We start from the raw sequence: 15,060 nt of genomic DNA, 5'->3' as shown, positions 1-15,060 counted from the left end.
TGCAAATATCTTTTATATTCTTTATATACAAGAATCCAAATTCACTATAAATCTTTAGTATTGAAAATATTATAATTGGCAGGACCATATTATTAGACAGAAAGGAGGAGGGCAATTCAGTTTAGCAGATTTGATGTTATCTCCAACCTTTGCGAATTGACATGCACACAGTCTATCAGTCACTACACATCAATTTAAAGGATTTAAAGGAGTAGTTTGCTTAAAAATTCAAGGTGTTTGTTCATTCACCTTCGAAAGCTGTTTGGGTATTGTTTTCTTCCTTGGAACACAAAAGTATACAACTTTGTGTTTTACTTTTTAATACAATGGAAGTAAATGGTGAACAGAGGCTACTCAGAGCGATAAGTTCCAGTGTAATTTCAGTCTGCTCCTCTCACAGTTCTCATATCCTGTAGCTCCAGAAGACTTGTGATAGAGTGTATCAGACTTACTATGGTACCTTTAAGCTTTTAAAAGAGCATCTCATTTTGTGTTCCACGGAAGCACATTAATAATTAAACTTTTTCAAACACACACTGAATACAAAATACACACGGTTGCAAAATCTACAATCCTGAGAACAGTTGCCACAGATTCCTGCTGATCAAATTTTAATTGGAGATTAAGACAAAATCTCGACCGCGTGTGGGTGGGTTTAATCTTCAAACATGACCACAAACAAGAAAAACTCTGTGCCTCTTCACTTGAGCCGGGTCAGAGCCGGTCACTGCGTACCAATGATCAAAAAGCTCTACATCCCATTAGCCAGAACTCACAGTGGGGTAACCCAATTAAATCAATTCCATTTAATCAGAGCGGGACGCATAAGCTAAGGGGGTGTGGCTTCCCTGAGAGTCGAGCCACATGTAATCCCACCGCTTAATCACTAGTCCACCAAGAAATCCTAATTGGATGTGGATTGGAGATATATATATATATATATATATATATATATATATATATATACACACACACACAAAATGCAGGAATATCCTAATTATACAGTCCTAATTTTGTTATTAAAAATGCATAATATATATTTTTATGAACAAACATAATTAAATGTGCAAAATATAATTAATGTCAATTGAACAAGTAATTCATAAAAATAAAAAAAGTATTTTCTACATGCAGCTAACATCATCCACATTTACTGTCCTCTAAAACTCTCACAACAAAAGGGAAAAAAATCTAATGGTCGAGACAAGTTCCGTTAATACAAAAGGGAACAGAAACACAACCCAGATGTACACAGTCTGCAATAAATGAGCTAACTGATGTATCTTTTTGACAGGCACAAGGGTGTAAAGATATAAAACGGGATCTTTTGAGATATTGCCGTACCTTGGGTCTGTGCTGGATGATGATGCTCATCACAGACTAATGAGATCTTTGGAGTATACTCAGGTGTGCCTGCAAAGACAAAGAGAACAGCATCAGTAAACACACAGAGAGCGCGAGAGAGGGAGACAGTACTGAAAGTATGCTGTTAATTATTGTACCAATTGTAACTGCTGTGAGAGAATGTTAATAACGTTAATAAACATCTCATTTCAATGTTTTTTTATTTTTATTAACACCTTAATTTAATGCAAGGATGCATTAAGAGTTATAAAAAGTGTCCAATAGATATGTATGAAGTTACAAAACATTTATATTTCAAACAAATGTTGTTCTTTCCATTCATCAAAGAATCCAGAAAAAATGCATCACAGATTCAACAAAAATATGAAGCGGCACATCTGTTTCAACATTGATAAAAAGAAAGGTTTCTTGAGCAGCAAGTCAGCATTTCAGAATAATTTCTGAACAATCATGTGACACTGAAGACTGGAGTAATGATGCTGATTACTATTCAGCTTTGACCACAGGAATAAATTACACTTTAAAATGTAAACATTTGTAATATTCAGTAGTATTATCAATTTGACTGCACTGACACTCGGATCGGATGAGAACAAAACCTGAACTGAATTAAGCTGAATGATGACACTATTGGCTAAAAACTGTAAAATGCTGCATTCGGAGGCATTATTCCAAAGCAGGAAGGCATCAAGGAACATCCGAATCCAAATTTTGCTTCACTTCTTGTCTCCGGAGCTACCTTCTTCTGATCGAATTTTGAAGGCAGCACAGATGTATCCTTCGCTTCACTTTGATACTCCATAATCCTGTGCACTCCATCCAATGACTGTTGAGCAAAAAAATTAAAACGGCGTCCAAAATCAGCAAGTCAGCTGTCTAGGCTTTCAGACGCAGCCATTGTGTTTTGTAGAGTAGCTTTATAGCTGAATCAAATTTGTTTCATAATTGGTGAATTTTGCAACATCGACAGTTATTGAACAAAACTGAATCAACACTGAAGTGACTTCAACTGAATAACGATATTTGTGCATTCTGTTCATAGCTGAATTGAACTTTTTAAAATAATTTTCATGATTAATAAGCAGTATTTTTATTTTATATCATGTTATTTTTCTGTTTATTAGTGTGAAACTGCATCGAAAAGGGCTATCTAAATAAAGGTGATGTCTTAAAATACATTTGTTTCTTACAACCACACAGCTTTGTGCTTTACATGATGTTCACACAGTAGATAGACTGGAGTATTGTGAATTACTTGTGGATTATTGTGATGTTCTGACGGCACCCATTCACTGCAGATCAAGATGGTGAGCAAGTGATGTAATGTTGAATTACTCCAAATCTGTTCAGATGAAAAAACAAACACATCTACATCTCAAACGGCCTGAGGGTGAGAAAATTTCAGCAAACTGGATGACAAACTCCTTTAAGACTTTGTAAAATATTGCAACACTGTGCAACAAAAGATACATGCCCTATATCAATACAAGCACAATACTGAAAACATCAAAATGAACTGCAGCACGAAAGAAACGACCAAACAAGTGCAACATCCAGCACTAAAAGCAAACACGATGACTTCATTACTGCCTTCAAATGGGAAACTGCCAAAGAAACACACTTCTAGGACTCTTTTCCTGGCAAAGATAACCAGACCTCTTCTAATGGGGTAGACACGTCAGATTTTTCTCCATTCGCTTCTCAACCTCCATTTGAGAGTCACATGGTGCAATCAGATGACAAAGCCGTCGAGATGAAGTCATGACACAGTAAATCAAGTGAAAATCGAGTGAATTTCCAGATTTTACAGGCACACAAAAGGAAAAAGGAGCAAAACACTGATAGGGAGTAATAATCCTTTCTTTTCCCGATTATATAAAGTTAATAGGATTCAGAATGCAATCATAGTCTAACCTAATGCTTTCAGAGACACAGAGAAGGATCTCATCAGATTGAGTCTGGACAGAATGATTCCCTCGACTCCGCTTTTCTGTTCGCTCATCGCGCACATTTCCTGACCCCTTCGTCTCCGCTTGTGTATACAGACTGATCGGAGACAATAAAGAGACGGACGAATGTTTACTTTGTCATTAAATGAGAAATGTACTTCCATTATATCATACGAGCTCATTTACGTCCCCGTTGGCTCCTGCTCGCACAATTCAGCTTTTTCTTTCTCGCTCTCAGTGTTCATTTGCACTTTGTCAAGGAAACCGACATTTTATGTCAAGGCACTGGGGAATTAAATTAATAAAGAGAATGCATGGTAGATTATCTTCAATTATGAATACTGCCAGAACAGGAGTATAAAAAATAGATATTCAAACCATCCTCTGCGGTGCAGAAATGAAATTAATTTATTGCTTTGTACACAGAGCCAAATGTGCTCAGACTTCAAATATAAGATCCTTAGGGCATTTATTTCAGATCTGTGTAATGTTTATGCTAAATTGCTAAACTGACGTGTTCTTAGAACTTATTGATTAGCTTTTAGATCATACAGTAGTGTACTACTAAATGTTGAAAAAGTTATTTGTATACACTAATTTTCTCTTCAGGAAATGGATGAAAAATACTGATCTTTCTCTCCAATAAAATGTTTGTCAGCAAAATGCTCTTTAGCAAGAGTATTGGTTAGCATGGTCATTCGTCCCAGCAGCAGTAGCTGGTTAGCAACTCTCGGGAGCGAAGACATAAAAAAAAAAAAAAAAAATTGTCAAGGGTATGGAACCACTTTTGAATTGAATACAAATGAAGAAACGTGCCTTTTGCATCAATAATGGTAATCACAGCTGTCTAATAGCATCTGACTAGCAAAGCAAGCAGCAAATAAGTTATATATGTTTATTAAAATAGATTTAGAAAAAAAGTTAATACAGGAATCTAAAATTAAAAAGTTAACTGAAAAAAAATAAAACAGTCAAAATATTAATAAAAACTATATTTCATTAATAATAATAATAATAATAATAATAATAATAATAATAATAATAACATAACACTGCCAGAAATCTGTTTGAGGCATTTTTTTAACCCAGATAATTAAATAAATAATTAATGAAAAAGATTGCCACATATCAGTCTTCAGGGCTCAAAATCAAGCTTGAACATTTGAAAAATATTTTTCTCTTTCTTTCTGTAAGACAAACCCCTCAAAATTATCTGATAAACCAGTCTGCTTAAAACCAATAATCTTACTTCCTTGGTTAACAATGCCATTCAATGACTTCCGATGCTTCACGTTTAGATTACCATACCAACAACACACAGAGAAACAAAGTACAGATTCAATATAAGGCCAGTATTCTGCTAGTTTACGGTTTCATTAGGCCTATGTCAACACTAGAAAGATCAACTGCGCATGTAAGGCCAACTCATGGTGCCTTTGGTTGGTTAGTTACAATTCTGCACACATAATTCCTGCAAAGTAATTTTCAGTGTATTAATCGCAAGCACAGTCCCTCAGGAGCCATCTTGGGTGTCAGGTTAAGTGTTTCCTGAGGGCACAGTCACCATCAAGCTGGATCATGAACTTTGCTAACTTAGTGGCTCTCTTCTTGCTCTACTCAGACTGTACCTGCATTCCTTCTGTGAGCGACTAAACCATTAGTCTCCACCACCCAAACCTGTCTAAACTGAGCAGGAGACCTAAGGGTGAAAAATATCTTTGAAAGCTGTAACAGATGCTGCTTTGAAATCTCCATGTCACAATTATTGTTCACCTGTCAACACGAAGTCAAGCCATAAATCATCTTTGTAATTATAAATTGATTAAAAAAGCCGTCTGACGAAGAAAGCCGCTCACAGGCCTAATACATCAATTTTAATGACATTTCTTAATCCAAAAGACTTGGCAATCACCAGAGACCAATTACAGGCCATGAGATAGAGGCAAACCATTAATAACAAGAGTTAGCCCGTTTGGTAAAAAGGGCTTGCGGGGGTTCATTTAAAACTGACTGGTAATCCACAAGCATTACATTACACCAAATCTGGAACCTCATGATGCTACACTTTTCAAGACTCAAAGAAAACCAATGGATCCGTGAAATGCAATTGAAAAAAAAATACTTCACACACTACTATCACAGTTCAAGCTGAGCATAGTAAGTAATTAATTTGGAATATTCAATAAACACCTACAGGGCAAAACTAAATTAAGACACCAAAAAAAATTTGATTGAACTTAGTAAGAATATAAAATATTATCCAACGATCCCAAGATACATTTAATGGCCAAGAGTATGCAGACACCAACTTCTAATTAAAAGGTTTTGTGAAGCCTAGTAATTACAGTAATGCTAAAGCATGCAATAACATTCTGTACGTCAGATTTCACAGCAAACATTCGAAAAGGGTCTTTTCTCATGTGCACAGAGCGAGATCTGGATACAAACAATTGATTGTCTCTGTTTGGGGAAGAAGTTGACTGACCGGCACAACACTAGACCTGAACCCCACTGAACACATTTGGGATGAATTGGAACGCCAAATGTGAGCCAGACCTCATCGCCCAACATCAATGCCTGACACTTGTGTCTGAATATGAGAAAATCCCAGCAGACATGTTCCAACATCCAGTGGAAAGCTTTCCTGAAGGGGTGGAAGATGCTAGGAAGGACAGACTCCCTGTTAATGCCATACCAGTTATATACATATATTCAGTTACATTACATACATTTGCCATCTTGTATGTATATATTGCCACTTAAATATGAAGCAGCACATCACTTTTCAACATTAAAATGTTTCTCGAGGGGCAAATTAGAATATTAGAAGGATTTCTGAAGGACCATGTGACACTGAAATAGATTGACTGGAATAGATGCTGAAAATTCAATTCATCAAGGAACAATACACTAAGCATGCAACAAAATGTTAAATTGTCAACTATGTTACCTGTATTGTTTGTTTGTAACATAACTGACAGACTTTCTTTGTAATATCAAAATGGTGTTTAAAGGTTCATTAAGCGATTTTTACCAAACAATGCTAAACCCCAACAGGACCTCGCCCTTATTTTGAAATCCCCGCCCCACACGTATGTACACAACCATGGCAACAATGATCGCAGAAACAAGTGAAGATGAAACAAGCATAGGGGAGAGTGGGGCACAAAGTAACACTTTTTCACTTTCTCAGTTTGTGTACATCCACACGGGGTTCGGAATATAATTTTTTTTCACAGTAATTTTACACTCGTCTAGTATAAATATGTCGCTTTGTTTCATAATTACAGTTTATACGTTTTTCTTTATCTACCCTCAAAACATGGAAGTAAAATGTGACAACATGCCCCATAGGTGGGGTACAATGTTACATCTAAGGGGCACGTTGTAACATGGCCATATGACAGGTTAAAATGTTATCTGATCAAATTAAAAAAAATATATACATGACAAACTAAAATATTTTGTTAATAGAATAAAATAGTTTATTTTTTTCAAATAAAATAATGCAGTATTTTAAGAATTAAAATTAACCTGATTGTAGAGTTTGACAATGAACACATTGCAATCAATGCTTGGGAGGACCCATATAAATGAGAAAAAATGCATTGCATGTCTTGAAATAATAAATTCTAAACATTAAACTGACTAAACATTGACTGTCAGTCTTTATTCAGCTGTTTCTCTTTGTTTCTCGTTAAAATTCATTGAAGTAAATAGTGTAAATTACATCGCTACTGTCATAGAACAGCACATTTTAACACGTGTTACAACGTGCCCCATCTGCTCAAGTGGAATTTAAAACTGGTTAGTGTCTTCTGCTAGTTATCAAAGCATTAAAAAAAACATGTGAACTACTAAATAACAGATTGGAGATTAAAATAATAGCAGATTTGTCTAATTTTAAATTAATAAAAAAAAAACGGAGATGAAAAATTCACCTATTCAAACAAAAGCCAACATGGATAAGTTGTGTGAAACGAAGCAAAATCAACGTTAAGGCTGGTTCACACGGGACGATTTTAAAATTGTCGGCCGATTTTCCAAACCTGAGAGACCCCACACACGGAGATAAAAAAATCACGGGTCTAACAGTTTTGGTCGTTCAGTGTGTGGTGTGCAGCCACACGGCAATATCAACACATCACACACGAACCGATTTGACTCCCGAGCATTCCCAGGTCAGACGGGAAATCTCGCAAAATCCCTTGAGATCAAACGTGACTTCAGAGTAAACAATCATGGCGGACGAAGAGGATGCAGTGGGCATAGTTTGTGCTTTGTTTTTAACGGAAAAAAAAAACATAAGAAAAACAAGAAAAGGCGATGGTCAAAGAGGTGGAGACAACGCGAGCATGGACTATACTTGCTACATCATGATATGGAGGAAAGTTGTTGTTTTCTCTCATAGAAATGTTGTTACGTACTACACAGATTAATAACCATTGAAATAAACGTTCATATTTTCGTTTCCATGTACTCTGGTGGACTGCAGTTGTGGATGTAGTTATGCCCATCGACTTTATTTGTATTTGTTATATTATATACGCCGGCTGTTTTGATTTTGTTTCCCGGTACTTCCTCACCGCCTCGTCACCTCGCTTTCTGATTGGCTACACGCCACAGTCCACAGACTGCGTGATTGTTTGTCCTCAGGGGACACCACACACGAGAAGAAATCGGGCCAAATAAATCCAACATGTTGGATATCCCCGATTTGAGATCGGAGCGGTCCCGACATTCTTCCGAGCAGAAGAGAGCAGTCTTAACACACCACACACGGCAGGAATATTTGATCAGATTATTTTACGATAATCAGAGCATCCTAAGATTGTCGGAAGGGGTGAATCGGGGCTAAAATCAGCCTAATTATCCTGCCGTGTGAACCTATCAAAAAGAAGCAATGCAACAAGACATGCCTTCTTACTTCTGATTGGCTACAAGTGTGTTTTGGGACTCAGTCCAACGTCGTGGGCAAAAGTGCTTTTTAAAAATCGCTTAGTGCACCTTTAATGATCAAGCAGATAAATTACACTGATATATAAATATTATATATATATATATATATATATATATATATATATATATATATATATATATATATATATATATATATATATATATATATATATATATATATATATATATATACACAGTACAGACCAAAAGTTTGGAAACATTACTATTTTTAATGTTTTTGAAAGAAGTTTCTTCTGCTCATCAAGCCTGCATTTATTTGATCAAAAATACAGAAAACTTTTTAATATTGTGAAATATTATTACAATTTAAAATAATTGTTTTTAAATGTATTATACTTTAAATTAGCATTTATTTCTGTGATGCAAAGCTGAAATTTTAGGATCATTATCACATGATCCTTCAGAAATCATTCTAATATGATGATTCATTATCAAAGTTGGAAACAGTTCTGCTGCATAATATTTTTTCAGAATGTGATACTTTAAGATACTTTGATGAATAAAAAGTAAAAAAAAAAAAAAAAAAAAAAAGAAGCTATGTTTTTAAAATATAAATATTTTGTAATAACAATATACACTACTGGTCAGTAATTTGGGGTCAGTAATTTTTTTCTTTCTTTTTTTAAATAAAATCAATACTTTTATTCAGCAAGGATGTGTTAAATTGATAAAAAGTGATAGTAAAGAAAATATATTATTAGAATATATATTATTAGAAAACTATTATTTTAAGTTTTAATAATATTTCACAATATTACAGTTTGTTTCTGTATTTTTGATCAAATAAATGCAAGCTTAATGAGCAGAAGAAACTTCTTTCAAAAACATTAAAAATAGTAATGTTTCCAAACTTTTGGTCTGTACTGTGTGTGTGTATGTGTGTGTGTGTGTGTGTGTGTGTGTGTGTGTGTATATATATATATATATATATATATATATATATATATATATATATATATATATATATATATATAAACAAACATGTAGGAGTTCCAGTTACTGCAGGAAGAATTTAGGACGGGGTTTCAGCCCAGCACGACAGAAGTACAAATTTCTACCGCATACACCCTCAAAGCAACTAATAACAGTGGACATTTGCTCATTTTATCTCCATAATTGTGCTCCCTGCCGCCTGCATTTCTTAATGAAGACAGCAACGTATAATTTCCTAAAGCGTATTATTCAAATACAGCACGACAGTGGCAGCACCACCCTCGAGATGAGGTCCCTACCCGAATCATCTCACTTTCTCCGATTGTGCTTCTCTCCAACCGCGCTACTAATTTTCACTGAACTACATTTGGGAGGCACAAATTGTCTGTGACACTTCCAAATTTATCATCAACGTTAATAGCGCACAGCATAATCGGCTCGGTACAAAAGGAAATCAGAGCAAAGTACCATGATCAAATTATTCAATTGTGAAAAGGGCCATAAATACTAGTTGTAAACAGGAACAAATGTACTATCCGCAATTTAAAGAAGCAGTTCAGCACTGAAGCCAGTTCCTCCTGCTAGCAGACGGTTTCACCCAGCTAAAAGTTCATGTTATGCAAATGAACAGGAACGTCTAGTAGCGACCTCCGATGTGAACGTGGCACAATGTTACTGCTTGGCTTGTCTCTGGCCCTAAAACAAACCGCTGCACTCTGACTAAACTTTCAGAAAAAGGAAACCGCCTGAAGCAAATAATTCCATCATAAACGGATATCAGAGACATGAATACGATTACATCCCTTCTGAGGTGCGCTGATTGCTTTTGATGAAAGCGATGAAGAGTCTTTAATGACACGTCTGTAGCTGTACGATTGAGTCAGAAACCCTCATTCCTGTTATCATTTCCCTCGGTGCACCCTGATGATTATACAAAAACTCATGCAGAAACGGGTGGATTGGAATTTGGGTAGGACAACTTAAAACAACATTGGGAATGTATTTAAAGTGACAAAAATAATATTTTGCTGAACATCATGTTGTTCAAAAACTGTGTGACTTACTTTCTTCTGTTGAACACAAAAACAGATGTTTCACAGACTGTCCCAGCTGCTCTTTTTCCCACAGTATGAACGGGAAAAGGAGGAAGCACCATAAAAGTATCCACATGTAATGCATAAAGTACACCATATTTAAAGTCTCCAGAAGCCATGTGAACAGATTATCTGAGGATTGAGAAATATTGTGGATTTTCAACAAATAATTACTTAAAATTTGGTCTTTTCCACTCACATAAAGCTGTCAGACAAGTAAAGGATAAAAGGTATAAAGTATAAAAGGAGTAAAAATATTTTTAAAAGACCTATCTTATGCTCAGCTAGGCTACATTCTTTTGTTTAAAAATACTGTAAAAGAAGAAGTAGTGTGAAATATTATTACAATTTAAGATATAGGTTTTCTGTTAGAATTTATTTTTGTATATTTATATTTTTTATTTTTTCAAAGCTGAATTTTCTAGCATCATTACTTCAGTGTCACATGATCCTTCAGAATTCATTTTAATATGCTGAATAGCTGCTTAAGAAACATTTCTTATTATCAATGTTGACAACAGTTAATATTTTCATGGACATTATATTTTATGTTTATGTTTTCACGACTCTTTAATGCGTAAAAAGTTCAAAAGAACAGCATTTATTTGAAATATAAATCTTTTGCAAAATTATGAATGCCACTTTCAATCAATTTAATGCATCCTTGCTGCATAAAATTAATTTCTTTAGAAAAAAATACTTTTTATACATACATACATGTCTATATATAATATATAAAAATTATAAAAGTAGTCCACAATATTCAAAGTCTTCTGAAGCACTATGATCGGTATATGCAAGCATGCTATGGTGGATATTCAGCCAATGACAAAACAGACGCATGGCTTTTTCCGAAGCTCAACAGTGTGAAAAACTATTCACATTTGCATAGAAAAGAGCCACTTGGACATTCTACAAAACAAATCATTCTGTGGGCCAAAGACAGACAGACAGTTTGTGAACCACATGAGGGCCAGTAACATTTCTGACTGAACTAAACAAAACATGCCAATATTTCCTTTTTTTTATACATGTTTTCACCAAAAGTCATACACAGAACATGGCAAGCCCTATTAAAACCTGTCATTATTTTCTGACCCTCATGTCATTCCAAACCATGTCTATTTCTTCCTTTAAACACAAAATATGATATTTTGAAGAATGTTGGTAGCCAAACAGATGCCAGTAGTCAATGACTTCCATAGTATTTTCTTCCCTACCACTTCCACAAAAAAAATCTTCTTTAGTGTCAAACAGAAGAAAGAAACTCATACAGGTTGAGTTTGCCCTCATGGAGGGCAAATGCATGATAGAGTTTTATTTTGGGGCGGACTACCCCTTTAAAGCAATACCATGCTAAGCTAGCATACAACTTCATAAAACAGACTACATCATTCATAACCAGGAATGGCCAGCAGGTTTAGAGAGCTTTAGTTAACAGTGGATGCTAAACAGGTTAATATTAAAGCATATGTTAATGTCCATCATGACCCCAGAGGGGCAGTATTTAGTGGCTAGTTTCCCAGCTACGACAGCCCGGTCCACAGAGGCAAAGTGCATCTAGGAAAGTCATAAATCATCAGGCGCTGTTTTGCACCTGAACTCTCTCTAATGCCCTAGATAGAGCAGCTATCCTTGAAGGCAGATTCAATTATTTACCAAGCAAATAAATTATTACATTATGCCCAAGCACGCAACGTCTCGCAGTAGCGCCATGTCTGACAATTTGTTTCCATCTGAAACATTTAGAGAGAAGTAATTTTACTTGATAATGGTCACACAGAATGCAAATAGAGGATGTAACGCTGAAGAAAGGAATAAAATGGAGAGGAGAGGGAGCGTGCTGAAGATCTGAAACACAAAGCGGTCAGGTGTGAGAGAGAGGGATTTGAGAGCGGCCCGTTTACCCTCCACCCTGCTGGGTATCAGTGCTGCCGGGAGGGGCTCTGTGTCACGGCTGGAGATTATAGGCTCTGATAAGCACTACATTCACTGGTCATTAAGCCAATGTACAAGTGCTTTGATTCAGCCGAGCGAGTCTATTTTTAAACAAACACTGACTTCTGATTTTCTAGTGAAGTCATAGGTCTCAAACTAGGGAATGAGCTCGGGTTGGCGTGTAATTGCTAGCATAGTGTGAGAAAATACAATATAGAATCAAAACTGACTAGTGTTATATACTTTATAATTGTCTTTCTTTGGTTACAGTTCATCAGTGCATGCTGTTCGAAAGAGAAAAATCTTATGCTTTTAAATTGATTTCTGCACAATACAATGTACAACAGAAACAAATCAATACATTCAAGCCATCCAAGACCAAACATTTATTTTCTAATTCCCATTATTATAAAACCAATCATTTTAATGTACTCATTCTCATTTAATTTAGTAATAATAATAATAATAATAATAATAATACATTAATTGACAAACATATATGTTATCATTATTTAGTCACTTTTATTAACTTAATTTACTTATAATTATGTACATTATAATTAGTAGTATTATAAAATAAATGTAAATATACCAACATGTAAATTTAAATTATTTTTATAATTAATTTATTATTATTATTATTTTTATAATTAATTTATTATTATTATTATTATTATTATTATTATACTCATTCTAATTTTATAATTATAATTATTATTGTTTTATTGTATTTATAATAATGTTTTATAATAAGAACAACTAATTTAATAACAAGACCAACAATATTATTTTACATAGAGTACATTAAATTTATTCTATTACATAATTTATTAATAATAAATGTTGTCAACTTACTATGTAAAACAATTATACCTAATACAATATAAAAAATAGAATAATAAAATTTTATAAAATAATTTTTTTTTTAACAATGTAATATCCACCAGGCATAAATGGTACTTCAGATTGCCTACAAAAGTTACAGCGTGTCTTCTAAACAACCTACACAAATTGAAGCATTATTTACAAACTCTTTGGGATGTGTTACATGCCACACTTTACACTTTATCCCTAACATTAAATTTGAGTGATTTACTAGCCGTTTACTATGCAAACACAACAAATAACATCACATCAAATCCCAAAGGACACGATGAAATCCCATGCTACATTATTTCCCATTAACCATGACTTTTCCTCAGAAATGTCACATTACGGATATTAAATGCATTGCCACTTTTAAATTAAAATGCAAATGCTCTTTCATGCAGTCGCTAACATCTATGAATGTAAAATCTGATTTCAGAGTTCATCAGTGATCCGGCGCTGTTAAAAGCACTTTACAGTCGCCAATCCAACACGACCACGCTGAGTTTTAAAGCAAAATCCAGTTTCAAAACAGATGGAGAGAGCAAAGCTCTGCGAATCTACAGAGCGGCGGGGGTTGAAGGTGACAGCTCGAACAGGGTATGGATAGCAGACAACAGTCTCTAATGGCTCGGAAACTGTGCAGTTCGCTCAAGGCCCTTTGCCCTCCACATTAGCAAGTATATTACTCCATTTGCTTTGGCTCGGAGCTGAATATTCCGCATACTAATTCTCATCACAGACTCTGACTTTCACTCAGCCATGGATTCCCAACTGGCTTAAGTCCACAAATTATGAAGCAGTCTAACGTGGTCTCTCACTGATTTGACCTCTCTGTGTGGCTCAATTGAGGCATTGCATTTGTCTTGTCAGCAGTTAGACTGTGGTTTCCATCTCATCTGTTTGTTTAAGGCCGGTTCGGGCTGCCAGTGCATCCTCACGGGTTTCGGTCTATATATGGCCTTGGCATGCCAGGAGTCCTGCTGCATATTTACACACTCATGCAAATCTAGATTCACACACATTGCCAAGGTTTAATCATTGGTATCATGCTATGCATTTCTAGTTCTAACGGATTCAAATTGTCCTAAATTGGGCATTTTTTCATGCTTAACTTCTGAACCATCATGTACAGTCAAACTGAAGTGAGCATGCATCATCACCTCAGATCTTTTAAAAAATTTTAACATGCAACTTTAAAAGTATTTTATGCTCATCAATGCTGCATTTATGTGATCTGAAATACAGTAAAAATGGTATTATTGTGAAATATTATTGCAATTTCAAAAGTGTCTTTTCTATTTGAATATGCTTTAAAATTTAATTTATTTCTGTGAAGCAATGGTGAATTTTCAGCACCATTACTCCAGTCTTCAGTTTCACATTGTTCCGAAATGCTAATTTTCTGCTCAAGAAATATTTATTCTAATTATAAATGTTGAAAACATTAATGCCACTTAAAATTTTGTAGAAATTGTTTTCAGTTTTTTTTTTTTTTTTTTTTTTGACGTAGGCTATATAAAGTTCAGAAGAAAAGCATTTATTTGAAACAGAAACCTTTTGTAACAACATAAAATGTTTTGTCACATTTAAAAATAAACTTTAATACATCCTTGCTAAATAAAAACAATAATTGCTTCTTACTGCCCCAAAAAATGATATAATGTACATGTATAAGAGAAACAAATATAAAACAGTAAATTCTTCTAAATACAATAAAATAAAATGAATGTTTATAACATTCCTGCTGAATTTGATCAATTACCAAATAGATCGTCCATTATTTAACATGATCGATTACTCAGGATGAAGTAGCAGACACCACACCGAATATGCATAAAAAAATTTACAAACAGCACATTTTAAAAACACAGCCCTTCACATAGGATTTATGCCAAAACATGAAGACAGCTTTCTTATAGGCTAAAAAAGGC

At 34.6% G+C, this 15,060-nt stretch overlaps 1 long non-coding RNA gene across 1 annotated transcript in view; it reads right to left on the bottom strand.

Annotated features, from left to right (window-relative positions):
* LOC113120680 (uncharacterized) overlaps nucleotides 1–15,060 on the bottom strand; it is an 88,257-nt gene that overhangs the window by 65,325 nt on the left and 7,872 nt on the right. Inside the window, exon 2 of the long non-coding RNA XR_003294647.1 lies at nucleotides 1,345–1,413. This is a non-coding gene — a long non-coding RNA (uncharacterized LOC113120680). The remainder of the gene's footprint in view (nucleotides 1–1,344; nucleotides 1,414–15,060) is intronic.

This window comes from Carassius auratus, chromosome 20, assembly GCF_003368295.1.
Source record: "Carassius auratus strain Wakin chromosome 20, ASM336829v1, whole genome shotgun sequence".
Lineage (NCBI taxonomy): Eukaryota > Metazoa > Chordata > Actinopteri > Cypriniformes > Cyprinidae > Carassius > Carassius auratus.
This window is presented reverse-complemented; position numbering and strand designations above follow the sequence as displayed.